We start from the raw sequence: 6,127 nt of genomic DNA on the forward strand, positions 1-6,127 counted from the left end.
ACTTGAGGCAACAGCTCACGACCGTACAGGCGCCACGCCGAGCCACCCCCGCGACCATGTGGCGACAGCCTATTTTCCGGCTGTCGCCAAAAAAGTTGCCAAAGTGGGACAGGCCCTTTACACCTTGTATGTTCCTTGTATGTTTACATACTTGGCTAATAAATTAATTACAAATTACAGAGCACCAGAGATCCGGGTTCGATCCTGACTATGGGTGCTGTTTGAACAGAGTTTGTGCGTTCTCCCTGTGACCACGTGAGTTTACTCTGGATGCTCTGGTTTCCTCCCACACTCAAATATGTACAGGTTTGTAGGTTAATTGCCTTTGATAAAATTGTAAATTGTTCCTTGTGTGCGGGATAATGCTACTGTACAGGGCTATTGCTGGTTGATGTGGACTTGGTGGGCCGAAGGGCCTGTTTTCATGCTGTATCTCGAAAGTCTAAAGTAGAGACTTCTAATACAATGCCCTCCTGAATGCCACCTTTGCTGGGTGATTAGGGTGTAACCAGAGAATGTCTCACAGCTGTGAAAGGAAAAGAAAACCGTAAATAAGTAATATGTAGACAAAGGTGATTTACAAGACAACATATTGATAAGATGAAACATTAATTGATGACTTATTGTTAATATACTTTTAAAGTAAACCTGCTTTTAGCGAAGATCAGCATTAGTGCCAATTAGACCGTGACTTATTCATAAATGGAATAAGAAGATAATTAAGATGCAATAATGAAGTCATTAGTAGGCGTTATCGAGGTAGAACTATGCTATAATTAGTTGCCGATACATGACGCTGGTTTTCGAATGTGGTTTATTCCCTGGTCTGAAGCCAATAAAATAACCCTTTGGGGTCAGAATTGATTTGTCAATGAAGATGACCTTGAAACAGATATCGAAAAATAAAACGATCAACATATTTCTCTTTAACAATAAAATACCAATGATTCAAAACACCCACGATGTTTATTTCTGGCTTAAAGTAGAATGCAAGCTTTGAGCACAGCAAAGCGCCGGAAACACACTGTGAAGAAATGGTGATTACAACATGATAATGGTTCTTCATTCCCATGGCAATAAAATGTAATGGCAGTCTAGTTAATGGATGCAGCTTCAGAACCCGAGTCTTGTTGTGAAAGGACTTTGAAAAGGCAGAGACAATCATGTTTCATACAAAGCTTATATTTTCATATCTAAATCTTTTATGTTAAACAAAACACAGCATTAAGATACACATATACAGTTGTTTGTGTAGTCACATAAGGACAGCTATTCAGGAATGAAATTACGCAGCATGTTTCGACTGCACAGAAAACATTTTGAAATGGTTGGACAGTCGCTATATAGTCACCGGATTGTTCAGTCGTTTTTGGGAGGGAGAGCGTGTCCTTTCTTTGTTAAGATATGGAGCCGTGTTTTCTTGTGATTGAAAGAAGCAACGTGGATCATTCTAACACTTCAGACATCACAAATACAACACAGAACCAGACCCTTCGTCCCACTGAGTCTGCGCCGACCAGCGATAACCCCGTACACTAACCTACACACACGAGGAACAATTTTACAACTTACCGAAGCCAATTAACCTACAAACCTGTATGTCTTTGGAGTGTGGGAGGAAACCAGTGCACCCGGTGGAGACCCACGCGGTCACAGATGAAACATATGAACTCCATACAGACAGCACCCGCAGCACCAGAGGCCATAGCCTCAGGGTACGTACCTTTATAAACATAGAAACATAGAAAATAGGTGCAGGAGTAGGCTATTCGGCCCTTCGAGCCTGCACCGCGATTCGATATGATCATGGCTGATCATCCAACTCAGTATCCCATCCCTGCCTTCTCCCCATACCCCCTGATCCCTTTAGCCACAAGGGCCACATCTAACTCCCTCTTAAATATAGCCAATGAACTGGCCTCAACTACCTTCTGTGGCAGAGAATTCCACAGATTCACCACTCCCTGTGTAAAAAATGACACAAAGGAGATTAGTCTGAATTTCTTTCGTCATGGGGTGGTAAATCTATGAAATTCATTGCCATAGATAGCAATTGAGGCCAATCAATGGATATTTTCAAGACGGAGATTGACAGATTCTTGATGAGTACGGGTATCAGGGGTTGTGGGGAGAAGGCAGGAGAATGGGGTTGAGAGGGGAAGAAAAATCAGCCATGATTGAATGATGGTGTGGGAGTGATGGGCTGAATGGCCTAATTCTGCTCCTAGAACTTCTGAATTTATGAAGTTGCTCCATACCATTCTCATCGTGGCTTACATTGTCACAAAGTTCTGAATTTTCACCTGTTATTAGGCACAGTAGAGTGAAGTGTCACGGTAGGCGAGGGTTGGGATGCCTATAGTGTAAGACCATTTTTTATATGCATTTTCTACAAATGTCACTTTTCCTGTCTCTAAATATCATGTCTCTTCTCAGCACCATCTCAGGGAGAGCTAACTTTGACCCTTGGCTTCATTTAAAAACAATATTCTTCAGACTTGGAGCAAAGGAGTACAAAGGAACCCACGCGAGAAAAGAACCCGTCTCCAGTAGATAATTAGCATTCCACCAGAATAGCTTTGAAGCTTTAGGGATGTTCAGACAAATAACAGCTTTCCTCTCGGGAATTGTTCAGAACAAAAGCCAAGAGAATGCTGTTGTGTGACTTGATTTTCTCTGAAGGAACTGACTTGTTCATTTAATTTTTACACAAGAGGAACTGGAACTTCATTTGTACTCGAAAACCAGAAATGTGCACTGAATTTAAATTTACCAACATCATTCTAAAACATGTTGATGAAATGATTTACAAACGTCCAACCTACCAGAGAGAGAAAAGTAAATCTCCTATTTCTTGCATCTATTCCTAAGTTCTAACCTTCCCTTTACCCCCCCATCTCCTTTCTTCACTGATAACAGCCATATGTACACATGTCATGTGTAGGAAGGGACTGCAGATGCTGGTTTAAACTGAAGATAGACACAAAATGCTGGAGTAAGTCAGTGGGACAGGCAGCATCTCTGGAGAGAAGGAATGGGTTATCGTTTTGGGTTGAAGTTGGGTTTCAACCCGAAACGTCACCCATTCCTTCTCTCCAGATATGCTGCCTGTCGTGCTGAGTTACTCCAGCATTTTGTGTCTGTACACATATCATACACTTTAATTTTGTCCCTGAATCTTTCTGCTTCCATCCCTTTTGCCCCATTAATCCCCATTCTAACAGCCACATCAGACAAAATTCCAGCCATTTCCAAGCCTACTTTATATCCCTTCTTGCCTCAACCTTAGCGAAGCACCTGGAGTTGGGTTTCTGCATCGGTAAATATTCAAGTTGTTGCATTTATACTCCTGAAGCACAATCTAACCTGAATTATTCTTTACTCTGACCATAGACTAAATTAATCTACTATAGGTCGTTTCATCTAACGTTGTTCCTTTGTTGCTAGGAGAAGGCATGACATAACTTTACCTGTGATTTGTTCTTGAAAGATGCAGATGGAGAATTTATTGCATTAACTTCAGGAAATGTTGTTTCCTCATAAATATGACCATTTATACCTATCTTCACTGAACACTGGTCTCTGGAAATCCCCGTGGCCCTTCTTGAACCACATATGGGTATGGAATGAAACATGTGACTGGAATTGTTTGAGGTTATATTGGGAACGGTGCATTGAAATAACGCTCCTGAGCCTGGGGTTCCCACCATCAGGCTTTTGATGCACTGATAGAGGTCAATATATTAAACTTTAGACTTTACAGCATAGAAACAGGCCCTTCGGCCCACCGGGTCCATGCCGACCACCCTGTACACCTGCACTATCCTACACACTAGGGACAATTTTACCAAAGCTAATTAACCTACAAACATGTATGTTTTTGAAGTGTGGGAAGAAACCGGAGCACCCGGAGGAAACACACGTGAGAACGTACAAACAGGGTACAGACAGCAGCTGTAGTCAGGATCGAACTCGTGTCTCTGGTGCTGTATGGCAGCAACTCTACTGCTACATCATTGTGGGAAGAGCAGCAAGGGAGCAATTCCCTTATTTCCTTTTTTCAGATCTTTGTGCAAATGTTTTATGCTGAGTATTCTCTAGGGGAAAGTAGTTGCTTAAAGTACCATGCATCAGAAACCAACCCAGGCTAAGGTGGAGTAAGACGGCCAATGTGGAACCATTTTCCCTCTCTCTCCCTCTCCCTCTCCCTCTCCCTCTCCCTCTCCCTCTCCCTCTCCCTCTCCCTCTCCCTCTCCCTCTCCCTCTCCCTCTCCCTCTCCCTCTCCCTCCTTTAAGGAAGAGGCCAGAGCCACCCACCAGAGAAGCACAGAGAGTGTAAATGGTTTCCGCCGAACTCAATGGAATGTAAAGCAGGGAAGGGTGCAAAAATATTAGCTTACCTCTGAAACTTTTTCACATTTAGGCTGACTCAACCATTCAGACTACTATTCATGCCTCATTAAGGAATGATTACTGCGGCTGTTTCATCCCTGACTATTAGATTTGGGTTACGTTTTGTAACTGTACACTAAACTGTGAAAGGTGATTTAAAGAAATGTTCAAAGCACTTCAATTTTTTTATTTGCTGCCTTCATATTTCATATTGAGCATAAGCACAGGCATGTTTAATGGGGGATAGAGTAGCAGCGTGGTATGGAGGCTGAGTTTTTGTGGTGTTTTTCCAACTTTCTGCCACAAAGTTGGCAAATGATCGTTGGAAGCCCAGGAGAAATGTTGTAAACAGCTATTTGTAGCTGGTTAAGGAGTTGCACTGGAGAAATTCCAGGTAAGGGCTTGTAGTGCATAACTACCAAATCTGAGTCGTTTTTATAATCTCTTTAATTTGCGGTAAACTAAAAAGGAAACACAGGCATCATGTGGTGACAATATGTATCTTGTCCAATTAATTTTTTATAGCTCTTAAAATTCCAATTGGCAAAGGAATTAACATAATTTATATAATGCCAACCAAATTACCTTATTTTTGTCGATATTCAGAAAAGATTAGTTTAGTTTAGAGATACAGTGTGGGAACAAGGTATTCGGACCTTCGAGTCCACCCCGACCATCGATCACCCGCACATTAGTTCTATGCGATCCCACTTTCTCATCCGCTCCCTACACACTAGGGACAATTTACAGAAGCCAATTAACTTACAAACTTGCACCTCTTTGGAATGTGGGAGGAAACCGGAACACCCAGAGAAAACCCACATGGTCACAGGGATAATGTATAAACTCTGTACAGTCAGCACCCGTAGTCAGGATCGAACCCGGGTGAGACAGCAGCTCTATTGCTGCATTTCTGTGCCACCCCTACCATTCACTAGTGTTAATCACTTGATCAACCAAAGCAGAAATATAAATCTAATATTATATGGCTAATATATTACAAAGCTCTCAACTCAACTATATGAATGCAGGTGATTAGCCTCAACGTTAAGTATTTCTAATCAAGAAATATAACACATTGCTCTTGGTTCCTTTGTCCCATTGAGAAATTAAATGAAAAAAAAAGAATTCAATTGAAAGATACAGAATGGAAGCAGGCCCTTCGGCCCATTGATCCCAAGCCACCCATCGTTCACCCGTTCCATGTTATCCCACTTTCTCATCCAGTCCCTACACACTAGGGGCATTTTACAGAGGCCAATTCACCTACAGACCCATCTTTGAGATGTGGGAAGAAAACAGAACACTTGGAGGAAATCCTGGATCTTTTATATAAGGAGAACGTGCATACTCCACACAGACAACACCCGAGGTCGGGATCAAACCTGGGTCTCTTTCGCAGTGAGGCTTTACCAACTGCGCCACTGAGTGGACATCTTAAGGATTCTCTTAAGACTCCTAAAAAATCTCTTAAGGATTCTGATGATCAATGAAAAGGCAGAATACTTGAGACGCCTTTGGTAATTAAATGGGTACCAAACTCAGAACTGTCTTCAGAATATTCATTGAAAACAATGTGCTTATTGTGAGGATGCAACAGGAGCACCGTAGGTCATGCAGGCTTTGATAGCAATTTCATGGTTAATCTATGCATCAACTGAGAGGTATAGAAGGATGTCTAATTAAGTTTATTACAGAATTGTTTGGCAAACTTTGCTCCAATGTAAATGCCATG

The sequence above is a fragment of the Amblyraja radiata genome, chromosome 20, assembly GCF_010909765.2.
Source record: "Amblyraja radiata isolate CabotCenter1 chromosome 20, sAmbRad1.1.pri, whole genome shotgun sequence".
Lineage (NCBI taxonomy): Eukaryota > Metazoa > Chordata > Chondrichthyes > Rajiformes > Rajidae > Amblyraja > Amblyraja radiata.